At 31.2% G+C, this 13,479-nt stretch overlaps 1 protein-coding gene and 1 non-coding gene across 2 annotated transcripts in view; both read left to right on the top strand.

Moving 5' to 3' along the window:
- The window catches only part of LOC141530456 (von Hippel-Lindau tumor suppressor homolog), a 30,113-nt gene that overhangs the window by 1,118 nt on the left and 15,516 nt on the right, over positions 1 to 13,479 (top strand). The window lies entirely within an intron of this gene.
- Trnay-gua (transfer RNA tyrosine (anticodon GUA)) lies at positions 271 to 364 on the top strand. Its single transcript has 2 exons — positions 271 to 307; positions 329 to 364. It is a non-coding gene; the product is annotated as a tRNA-Tyr (tRNA).

Genomic DNA, 13,479 nt, shown 5'->3' with positions numbered 1-13,479 from the left:
TGATTAATTTTAGTTAAAAATGATATAAAATTGCAGTATAATAAAAAAATTACTGCATTATTTTGAATGACAACTGTTGAAATAATCATATTCAATAAAGCGGGACTGCGCTTAAAAAAAAAACAATGAAAGGGTGAAAAAAATCCATTGATTCAATTGGTTGATTAATGATAAGTTGTCAAAGATGATATTTATAAGGTAGGCGTAAAATTTGATGTCAGTTAGCTTCATCGATCATAAAAAGTACAAAAAAAACTGAATCATCATCTCCCTTCGGTAGCTCAGTTGGTAGAGCGGTGGACTGTAGTTGTATGTTCTGAAAGAAGTAATCCATAGGTCGCTGGTTCAAATCCGGCCCGAAGGAATTTTTTTTTAACAATTTTAACCATCTAACCAAAATTAATGAATCAATTCTTTTGACATTAAAACCCCTGGAAATGGGCAATAATTGAAATAATTAATAGCTCTAGATAATCAGTTAATTTGGGGCGAACTGTAGAAATGTGTAAATTATTTGGAGTGAAGAGAATGCGCATTGTGATATTCAAATACCCCGTTAGATACTAATTACACCGAAGTGAAAATGCGATGTATGATACTGGAGCTATCTGGTGAAAATGTAGAGCATCGAAGGGGGAAGGGACCGGGACTGGGAAAGGGAGTTAGTTCATAGATGGGAATCATGTATCCCGAAGGGAAATTGCCAATCGTGCGACAAGTGCCTCTATTATCTTCGCTATCACTGTTATTAGCATTTAATGATAAACAAATGAACATGTTATACGATATGAGTCTCCTCGTTTATGAATTTTCTTCTCTCTTCATCTCTTATATTTACATTAAATCTCCTCAGACTCATAAAATACAAAATGTACTACAAAACACTGAGATTCTGGCGCGCGGATAATTATTCCGCGTGATAACGTACCGGGGTATTTATTTAGTTAGGAAAACTCTATATTTGACATGATAACAAATAAACAAATACACCTAGACAAAAAAAAAAAAAATTTCATTTTTGATTTTATTTACTATTACTGGGATCCATGAGCGTAAAATTTGTTTTATTTTTACTTCTCGATTAACAAAAAGTACGCAATGAAAAACAAATAAATGTGTTTACTTAAATTCCACACGAGATCAAAAAAATGTGGAGTTTTTTAAAGTCAATCCATCGTTGTTTGTTTATTTTTGAATCCGGCGAAAAAAATTAAATAATAAAATGAAACATCGATATGAAATAAAATAAAATAATATCCGTTAAATAATTTAGGTTGATAAATACGCGTGTTGTTCAACACTAAATAAATAAAAGCAAAAAAAAAAGGAGGTGTAGAAAAAATGAATACATGAGTTATTTTTCACATCCATATGCTGGTCTCTAAAAATTTTCACCTGCAGCTAAACCCTTGTCACATGCATGCTGCTCTATTAATGCACTACTGTTATGTTATGTTATGTTTTTCGTGTAATAATTTTCATGGGTTATTCGCGTGTCGCGTGACATCGTTTCATAAAGTTGTTTTGCGTGAATTGTTTGCATTCTTTAAATAATCACTGACAAATGCATGCCAGGGCTAATTAATAAATAAAACCATCTTGGTATACATATACTGAACTGAAATCATAATCACCATAATCATTTACGACGGAATCTCAAGTAAAGCGGTCGAAGTACTTACGGTCTGTGATAGTATATCTTGTAGGTATATTAACATGTACATGTAATAAGTGTTATTAGTTATTATATTATATTATATTGTATTATATTATAACACACACTACATGTATAATGGATAATGGATACAATAACGGGGTTGGGTGTTATCATTTTCGAGACGGAGAGGGAAACAATGCTGTGAAAATCGAAACTGAATGGGGGCTTCTTAGGTGTTTCATTCTACATTGGTAGTAACTAGGGACAGGGCCAGGGGGAGTGAGAATAAGGAGGACGAATACAAGGAGGAGGACTGGAACCCAACCAGTTTGAAATTGGACTTTACGATAAGCCCCGCGTCACCCTCGTAATATCGTCGAGAGCTTACTGCTGCGATAAAGGGTGTGAGCGAGCGTCGCTAGAAGTGTAAAGGAGGTTGTAGAGAGAGCCCTGAGTCCTGGAGTAAGGCACTTGGTTATTCTCGAGTAAATTCCACCATCCGTGGTAAACGGCATAACGTTAAATCCATGAGTTGAATCCCTGCACGTACGTTTCTATGCTTTCCACAGTCAAAAGGGTCTGTCTATGTCTACCTACACATGGATACCAAACATATCCAACAGAATATGTCCTTTATATCTATATCTATGTGTACCAGTGGATTCAGCAGAAGAACCCACTCGCTATAGAGAAATTTTCGACTAAGAACGTTTTGGTGAAGCCACATTAATTCACTTGTTCCCTACAAGTCCCCCTCTGATAAATAATACACTTGATTGAAATAGATTTTCTCAAAAAAATGCTCTGTGACAGACTGGAGCTCTGATTGTGTTACACCAATGATGTGTGTTACATGTTATATGCTTTGTATGCAGTGAAATGTAACGTAGGGCCAGAGCCATTTAATCGAATAAATGATTTGGGTGGAAAAATTAAAGGCGTGAAAGAGGTAAAAATATTGGATGGAAGAAATAAAAGAATTAAAGTTGAGATAGCATCCCAGATAGGAGAGACCAGAGGGAAGTGTAAGTTGAAAGAAAAAAAGTAATCTGGGCTTTCACGGTCGAGCTAAAGAGCTTTTGCACACTTTCTACATTCTTTGTTTTTTCTTTGCTATCCGCTCTCCTCTATCCTTCAGTATTCTATATATTTTTTTTTCTTGTTATTTCTTCTAGTGTAGTGTGGCTACAAGATTTACGATCATGCCGCTTACAGTGTTGAAAGATATTATTTACCTCAAGATCCAAAGTCACATTCGGGTGAGTCGTAAATGAATTATAGGCATCCTCTATGTCTGATGTGTTATACTGTTGTGCAAACACTCACCAGAAACTTGTGCTTCGTCCAAAGTTATTCCTTTTCCTTATACTTTGTTTTTGGGTTAAAACCCACCCGGAGGATCGGAATCAGAGATAAAAGTACCTAAGCTGCAGTTTGGCTGTAAAAACGATAATAATGTCAAATTTTAAATATATCTAGTGTTTAATATTTAATATGTAGGTATAATAATGTAATATTATCATCATCTTAAATTTTTGAAATTGTTGTTAGTATTTATTTTGATATTACTGCTCCGTTAGCTTCAACACGATATTAAATTGTCGAATCATAAATATTGGACGTTGCGCACGACTTTGATATATGTAATTTAAAATACAATTCGTGTTTTCTCATCTATATGGATGTATGTAGATGTATACATACTCGTGTTCAAATTCCACTTTTTTTAATTTTTTATCTCCACTCGTGTTCAATCCTTCTGTAATAAAGAAATATTGCAAACAGAAAACGCAAATATTTTCTTTCTTTTTTTTTTCTGTTTTCACTTTATTTATTTATTTTTTTCTTTGTTATTTTTTATTTTCTATATTATTTCTAAGCGAGGGCTGAACGAACCCTATCACAGATCGTAATTGCCAATTCCGGAAGCGATTTTTTTTTTATTTCTACCATATGTTTTTTCTTTTTACTCGCAAAGTGCCATTTGCGTGGTCCGAAATGAGGACGCTCACGCAACCTTACATTTAACTTTACTATTATTTATTTTTTTCATCCATTTTTTTCAACTTACTCAACAATGTTTAATCAGATCTCATTATTTATAAACGCAGGTTATTCAATAACCGGCCTTTCAATTCCTAAATATTCAATATTGCTATCGAAAATTGAATATATAACACAGTGGAAACTAATTTGTTTCCTGCTTCGCCAGAAATATTGTACTAAATTATACCTATTACGCCCTTCAAAAAAAAAAAAAAAAAAAAAAAAGTATTAGAGCTAGCACAAGTGTCCAAAGTAAATATCAATAAAAGTCGATCCGTATGTTTCTTCGAACAATATAACGCCGGCTCCAAGTGTTGCTTACTCACTAGCAGCATTTATACCGGAACATTTCTTCTTTATTCTTGAGCTTTCTTCTTCCATTTCTGATTGTATTCCCTCGGAACTTGAAATAGAGCGACATTGACTATCAGACTGTTGTGTTTTCTGTTTAACTCCGTTCCTCGGTGAATGTAGTCGTTCTCCGTTACCTTTTCATCGTACCCTTTTTATGGAAGAATTCAGTCGCAAACAAATATATCCCTTTGGCTTTCAATATTGATTCTTGCCGTCACCTCCCGTCGTCTTTTAAGCTCTTGGGCTTGGTCTTCCTTGTCGTTGTTCTCGCCCATCTATAGTCTATGGTCTATACTCTGCTTCTGTAAGCCAATGTATACAATTCAATGTGTTGCTTATTCCCTTTCATCGGAAAACTCTTTCATTTTATATTTTTACATAAATACATACTTTTTTTCCTTATAAAACATTTATATTCTTTTTTTCTTTTCTTTGTCTAACAAACACATAGCCCCACCAGCAGTTTTTCATCATCTATTTATAGAATTTTTTTTTCCCGGTAGAGTATATTGCAATGACGCTTTCTATCGTGGTCTGTGTACGATTACCCACTGGAAACAATAGCGTCGCAACCACCAGCTACACATCCCCCTTTGTCGTATTGCTAAGCGAAGTTAGTGAGAAGGACAGAAAATACTTGAGGACAAAAGCTTGCCTTACTCTTGGGCGACCCTCCTTATCCAAAAGCTCATCTTGTCCTATCTTACGTTTTCCTTCGAAAAGCGATTTCTATTCTTTGAACGCACTTTTGTGTATATCAAGACTTTGGATAATCGGAAAAACTCGAGAGATGCGACTGAAATAAAAGAAATTTTTCAAGCATCGAAATAACTTGAAAAAGAAACACGATTCGTTTTTGTTTGAAATATATAATCTATACACTGGTATAGAAAAGATTTTATATAACTTCTAACAAGACTTTTGATAAATCTGGTTTACGACTTCCAAACAATTTTCTTGAGACATGAACATATATTTAAAAAAAACTTAACTTGATTCAAGAAAAAAATGTTTAATTAAAAAAAAAATTTTTTTTAATTTCATTTTACTAAATCAAACATTTCTTTTTTAATTTCTATTACTACAATGATGTAATTGATGACTGATGTTAATATTTTTCCGTCAAAAAATTAATAACAAACAGATTTTTTCAAATAATAAATAAATTTACGAGCCAAGCAATTCTTGTCTGAACAATAATTCATCTTTTTCACTGTGTAATTTTTAAACTGTATGATTTTTTTATTAAGGTTGTTATTAGAAATTTAAAAAAATGTTATCAACTCGGTAGCAAATATATTTTTTATTTACCTCTTAATTGCGCAATGTATTACCAAGTAAGTGTGTAATAAAGTTGTATAAACTCATAAATAACATTAGATTACATTGCTCGGCAGTATTGTGAATAAATAAGAAAAGCCTTGTTTAAAAAGATTTATTGTCGTATGAATTATTTGTTCATTTTCTATGCGATAAATATTGTAGTGAATAAACGGGCATTTGTAAGAACTTAAACAAAGTATAAATAAAATAAATATAAACATAAATATAAGCTTGAAAAGTCAAAGTACAAAATAAGGATGAAAGTAAAGTCTGTTGGGGCTTTGCTGGATTATTACAAGAGTTCCCTGGGGCTATAGTAAAACGTTGACGTCGCAATCTTGGCTGTCTGACAGTAGGTATATACCGACTACCAGCTACCAGATACCCAGTCGGATTGTACTGGGGTCTAGTTATTGGAAGATACGAGCTCACAATTAAAAGTTAATGATCCAGAGCTACCGCTTCCCATTAAAAGGATAAAAGTACCCTCGACACCTCTAATACTCTTCAACGTTTCAATTTTATTCTGATTATGAAAATTAAACTCGGAGCTTCTATTCTAAATTTCAAGCTCAATCTCTTTTTGTTCCTTCTCATATTGTTCATCACCCGAGGTATCCGTACGAATCACAACAATTACAACTATTAAATTATCCACTTAAACGTCACTTTCTTACAATTATCTGCTAATTCTGAAGGAACTTTAAAAGGCTTTATTTTATCTATCTGTCTGTCTTAATCTTCACTTACTGCTATTCCTCTGTTTTATAATTTAAAAGCTAACTTTCATTAACTTTGTTGCGAGAGATTTTATTTGATAAAACTAAAAGTTTATAATCTATAACGACAATTAACTATTTATTATATTAACTCTTTTAATTATATTTGTATTGGCAAGACAAACTTTCAATTTAAACTTTTTAATTAAATCTCCTCGGCTTGGCTAATTTATCTTACGATAAGAGTTATTGTCATATTTGTGATAGAATAACTAAACGGGAATATCGAGTAATGTAGATTGTTGAATTAAATAGGATTTATAATCAATAATTGATAACTGATAATTGATTTTATTTTTAAAATAGATACTGATACTGTTGGAAATTGCAAAGTCGATTAATTTGGAATTGGAAAATTGCATTCAGTTTCCTGCTCAAATACTTTAATGCTTCTAATGCTCTTCATTTCTATTACTTTCTCATTTCCTTCCTATTCCTTCTCTTTCTTTTTTTTCTTCCGAAAAGATTTCTTTTATATATTACACAGATACAGATATAGATTTAGATATAAATGTAGGTTGATGTTATACAGGATCGGTGGTCCTCGGTAGTGATCTGTAAAGTATAAGAAAGTAGATTCGGAAGAGGCAAGTCATTGAAGACGTTTAATTCGTAAATTCTGGTTTCCGACTTGTTCGAGAAGGGGTACAAGAGAAAAGATTGTAGCGAGGATTTAGCAATGGCAAATTCGTACTAAAGCATCATAAAACTCAATGATTGTAGTTGCGTTTTACCCCACACTACCACTGTTTTTTTAAGCTTTAGTTTTAGCTTTACCTTTTTATTTAAATTTTTTTTATTTTCCCTCTTTCGCCGACTCCTGACGCTGATGCTGTCTCGCACTCATACTTCTCTTTTCGCGTTTTCTCATTCTTCGTTGCTCACACTTATTTGCATTTTATTGCCATTTTATGCGCTCAACGTATTTTTCCATTCTTTCCCTTTACTGCTTGTAACGAGCCGGAAGGCTACTCGAATTCAACAAATCCCCTTCTATATAAATGACACACACACACACACACACACACACACACACACACACACACACACACACACACACACACACACACACACACACACACACACACACACACACACACACACACACACACACACACACACACACACACACACACACAACCTAATAAGTGAAATAAAATTATATAATAGAAAATTTAAAATACATTTATTTTAATTGATTTTATAATTTACTTACGACTAAATATTGAAAATTTTAATGAAAATATGCAAATGCTTTTTTCATTTTTAAAATAAATTTCAACAGAATAAGAGTCCTGATAAAATAATGCAAATAAATTCCACATTTTTTTTTATTCATTTCATTTCATTTAAAAAAAAAATAATACTATCGTGCAACAGTTTTATTTTTAAGGTTGAGATAAAAAAACAAATATCCATAAAATTTTCTAAACAGCGGTTCACCCTGCGGGCCACCTTGAAAACTTTCCACTACATCTCAGCGTAATCATTACTGGACCGTAAGTTTTCGAGTGTGAATGCCGCGTTCTATTCAGACTAGTTTAGACTCTTAAATGAGGAAAGTATCTGTGAATAGCAGTAATTTTGAGAGTAGGTGTAAAAAATTTATCAATAAATATTCTTCAAAGGAAAAAAGTTATTGTTACTATTATTTTGAAGTCTGATGAGATAAATTAAAATTTCCATCGTTTTGAAAATCTTTTTTATATTTTGAAGTTTTTACTAAATAGCGTTTCCTCTAAAAAGATTGTTTTTTAATTGTATAAAATTTTGATAGTAATACTTTGACTATTGGCGTTAATTGTTCCTATCTTGTAGTAGCAGTGTGTACAATGCTGACGTGGTCATTTTTTTTTTGCTCACAAAGATAGCACAAGTTATTATCCCAGTAGAGAAAATTACCATATAAAAAAAAATATTTCGTAAATTAACATCGTTAAAAACATATTGATTTAAAAGTAGTTTTCCTGCTACCGTAGTAAATGCCATAATTTCATCAAAAGACCTTAAAAAATAAAAATAAAAATAATGAGAAATAAATAAAAAAATTCATACAGCCGAAAACTTCGCTTGATAATGAAATCGATGTATGCTTGAAAAAATAAATAAATTCACGAAGCTTTCATTAGATTAATATTAAAAAAATGTTTTCGCCCATTCAACCGAATATAATTTCACTCTAAATTCAATAACAAAAAAGAAAAAAAAAAAAAAAAAAGTATGAAGTTTTAATAAATATTAATAAAAAAATTATCTCTAATTTAAAATTTATATTTATGCTTATATTATCAAAATGGGTGTTTGGTATACCGAAAAATGAATCGAGGAAACTATCGGAAATTTTTGCATTAAAATATTTGAATCACTTAAATGGCTTCCTCTCCATAGATCCATAGACAAGATATATATAAACGTGAAACGTATATAAGAAATATCTATCTACCCCTATCCATAGGACAACTGAAAACCGAGAGAATAAACTACAAGACCGGAATCGATAGACCGTAGTAAGACGTACAAATTGCCGGTATTTTGTACATCTTTCCTGCCACTATCTTGTACATCGCGCATTATTCTTTTTACATTTTTTACTTATTCCAGCTAAAAAAATTTACCTCAATCATGGTTCTCTCTCCCTCTTTTTTTTTTTATTTTTTTTTAACAGCTCAAATATATTTTATCCCTTCGCTATTATATATAATTTACACTTTCGTTTATTGTTCTTTTGTTCAGAGCAAAGGGCCATCCGCCTTTTTTTATTTAGTTTTCTTTTTTGAGACTGAACGGCACAAAGCGAGCACGGACTACAATAAAAGAGATATTAAACTTAATATAATAACTGTAGCAGAAATAACATAATATGAAGGAAATGTAAGTAAAGAGTATTTTGTAGACACACGATAAAAAAGGCTTCTCATTCCCGAAGAGAGTGAAAGTGAGAGTGAGAATATCATAGCTGAAATTTTTTTCACGCCAATTTCGTCTGCTGAGCTGGCAATATCGATGCTGTGTAAACGAAAACACAAGTGAGCTTCTTGAAGTGGAGAAAAAGCAAAGTCGCGAAATTTCAACCGAATAGAGCTCCGAAGACGATTTAATGAAAAGAAATAAAATGAATGGAGAAAAAAAATGATATTAAATGTTAATGTCAAGGTGGCCTGAAAAATGTTAAAAAATATGTTACCCTTCTTCAGATGCTTCTTACTATTTCCGCTCTAACATGTACACACTTTTCTACGTTGTTTTGTTTTTCTTTTTCAAGGCAGTAAATATGCCAGCCACGTTTTCGTTGCTACAGAAGCATACGCTTTTGTTTCGCCACTTCAATTTTTCCTACCTATTTTGCATTATTCTTTTTCTCATTCCGCCGGTTTTTGTTTCTTTTTTTTTTTTTTTTCTATTACAGTCAAAAAGAAACAAATAAAAAACATGACTATGTGGTTTGTTGTCGCGCAAACTCATGCCAGAAAAATTCGATACGATTGGTGGAAGTTGAATAAGTTTTGCGGATTTCGTTGATTTTTTATTTCTTTCCAATTTCTCTTTCTCTCAGCTTTGGATTATTTTATTTAGTTTATTCATTTATTTATTGGTTTTTTTTTATTTTTTTTTTAAATCTCTATTACTCCATTATTCATCACATTTCGATCAGTACCGAAAAATTATTGTCGAGCCAGAAGTATAGTTCTATAAGAAGCGAGCTTTCGTTCCTGATTATGAATTTGAGCGGTAATGAGCACGCTTTTCTGTACTGATCGACCATTGCATTATGAACGGCTGACGCTGCAGAAATCTTTGTTGAAGGATTTCAAGAGAGCGCAAAAAAACAACCAACAAAAATCGACGACTGAGAATAGAAATAGGGTTTAAAAAATGAAAAACCAAAGAAATGATACGGGAAAAAAAAGCACAAGAGTACAGTAGATTGAGAAAGTTTATTGCATCGTTCAATGCACATCTCAAGAGTCTATTCTTCCTGAAATTTATCGATTCGAAATATTTATTTCCGTCACACCGTGATATATATTTTTTTCATTGGTTATTTAACTCAACTCGATCGACATAAATATAGAAAAATCGATCAGCATTTGTTATTCCATGCTATGAAATATTGTTTTTTAAGTTGCTGTATTTGTAAAAAAATAAATTCACCCAAGTCAATATATTTAAAAAAAATTTTACTAATAAAAATAATACTAGAGTATAGTGCTCTATAAAAGTATTGTTTAAATCAGTTTATTAAACGATAAAAATTCCTCAATTCCTAGATATTCGTATTGTTTTATTGTTTGGACAAATAAAGAAAGTCCTCATCAAAGATCTTTGTTTTATTGAATCCGTTTGATTTTCATCTATTCATATTTTATTCACCGTTATTCGATTCGTATTTTATTTATTTATTATTTTTAGTTTATATTCATGATCATGATAGTGGAAATTCTTCTCAGGTGTAATATATAGCCCGTACAGCGCCGCAAGAACAATATAATTCAAATGAAAGGTATTTGAGTTGTGTGGACATTAAGCATAAAAAGAGTAAAATACTTCCCCTAAAGCATCCTCAATAAATACATCAATTTAACCCTCGATTGTCGTCACCCTGAGGCTACCATCACACATGAATTCATATATCTATACACACAGACACGCAGATAATAATTCCCGTGTGAATGCGTGTATACGCACTCGATCACTCCGATAAATCATACCTTGTTCTCTAACCTCATACCAGCTCTCATGACATACCAAACACCCTCAGTGAATATTAAATTAATTGCTATTTCTACTCACTGGTGCCTCGTGCAATTTATATCCACCGCTCGGCAAATGAACCTTCCTTTTTCATTTCTCTCATTCAGGTACCGTATATCCTACACCCCACACTCTCGTATTATATATCTATACATCTACATAGTAATCGATTAGATATCAATTGAAATGAAAATTGAAATCTGCTGACTTTTCTCGTTAGATTGTGAATGTCAACGCTGTCACTGTTTTTTATTTTACAAAACAGATTCAGCTATTTTAACGGAACATCATCGACGTCATTTAATTACCTTAGTGTCTATCAAGTTCACTCGTTATGTTATGCCTGATCTTTTTATTTATATTTCGGGCTTTTCGGTAGTTTAATTAATATTGACGCGATTTGCTAATTTTTCACAGTATAATAAAGTTTAATAAATTGATAAACTCGATGTGTTAATTTAAATTTTGAACATTGATGTTTGAATTCAAAGCGTTTAATTGAAACTTGTGAAGTGAATTTTCCAAGCAGAAAGAAATTTCCATCCCTTGAAAACTTCCATCTCTTTATTTCATTGAACAGGAATTCGGATCACATTAGATTTTTTTATTTTGCAAACTTTTAAAATAAAAAAAGACAACTCGGAAAAGCTTGATCTTTTGAAAAGAAGCAAGAATGAAGTCTATTTCAACTATTTTTGAGGTACACTATTGACGTCATTGATTGAATTCAGTCTCTATGAAGTTCAGTTTTTATTTTTTTTTTAATTATTTTTATTATCTAAAAGGCCAGTCTAAACTAAGCGAAAAAAACTTTTAGTCTAAGCATTGTTTCTTCATCCTTTGATTTATTGACAATGATTAACATTTATTTTCGCTCCAAAAAGCTTAAAATCTTTGAAAAACTTTCGTTTTTCTTTTAGCAATATTAAATTTTTAATGGAATTAATGAATATATTCATTAAAATTTTTGAAATAATTGAAGAAATTTAATTTTGAACCCTCGAAAATGATTTGATTAGTATTGACATTATCTCATGGATAATTAATAATATTTTAATTAATTGATAAACTTTATCATATTTCAGTCATTACATATCCACTAATTATGCAAATATAATACTTATTGCTAGTCAATTAAATTAATGTTATTTGCATTGTGCCGGTTTTAATGAACGAGATATAATTAATGAGATTTTACATTTAATGAATGCCTTAGAATAAAAATCAAACAAAAGTGACATCAATTTGCAAATTAGTTCAAATAGTTCAACAGCACTGAATGTCGAAATGAATTTAAGGGATTCAGAGTTGTCTCAAGTGTTAAATGAAAGTTTTTTAACAGTTTCACCTACTTTATTGAATCGACGTACACAATACAGTATGCAGGTGCTATTCATCAATATCTTCACTCAGCAAACAACAATCCACTCATCGGTATGGTCGTAAGCCATTTGCAAATTGAATTCGATGTTGACGTAGAAACAAAGCCGCTATTGTTTTATATAATACTTTTCATTTTTACTTTATTTATCAAACTGACAGGATTAATATTTAACATTTTCTTCAATGGATTGCCTGTTTTTGGTTTTACTTTTATTTTTTGTTTGTATCAACTCGAATACTGCGTATGGGAATTATTTACGCAAAATATCGTTCGGGTCTACTGTTATGTCGAATCACATGGCTTCAGTGTAGATATTATTAAAATATTACCAACAATATTAATATAGGATTACCCAGCGTCCTTTGAAAACGGTAATTAACAATTATTACCTGTCCATTAAACAAACGAGTCAAAAATAAAAATTATTCCGCGCCATACTATAATTCAATAATGCTTTTGTTTTCTCGTCACCGGTATCCTGATGATAATTAAATAGATGCGCTCTGGTAATTCTCAAAAAATAGATCCGCATATTCGAGTTTATCCACGATATTACAATTAGTATTCTATATAATTAAAAAATCATATTAATAATTATTTTTTTTTAACGAAACCAAAACTTGCTTTGAAAATGTCAACACTGATTAAAGGATTTTTTGACACTAAATGAATTTAAAAACTGAATAAATAATTTTTTCACGATGGAAAAATTTTGTTGGACTTAATTTTCAATCTCATGACACATTAGAAAATAAATTTAACCAAGGTTTTTCAGTTCAATATTATCGTGGCCTCATTAAATATGTACTTTTGCCATTCGACCTTTGCCTTGGCATTAAAATTAAATACATAAATAAAATTAAACAGTGTGCATGTCTTTGATGTGAAACTGATTTACAGCTAAAATAATTAAATTCTTTTCTTATCAATTTTTTATTTCAATAACAATGTTTTAAACTTCAGGGGAATGTTAATAAATATACTTCTTCGTTAAACAAAATTTCTATCAAAATTAAAAAAAAAGTTATTCTTATCTACTAAATAATTCAATTGTTTCTCATTAAATAAATTAATTAATAGCTAATTAATTCTTCTACGAGTGAGGTAATTTTTTTCATTTTTCTAACTCTTGATCTCTCTGATATGGACACCCTTGTAAAATCAATCAGATTATATTCCTCGGA

This window comes from Cotesia typhae, unplaced genomic scaffold (assembly GCF_013202065.1).
Source record: "Cotesia typhae breed Kobodo isofemale line unplaced genomic scaffold, CoteBio_Ctyphae contig_5, whole genome shotgun sequence".
NCBI classification, from domain to species: domain Eukaryota; kingdom Metazoa; phylum Arthropoda; class Insecta; order Hymenoptera; family Braconidae; genus Cotesia; species Cotesia typhae.
The sequence above is the reverse complement of the archived record's forward strand: the minus strand, read 5'-3'. Positions and strand labels throughout refer to the sequence as shown.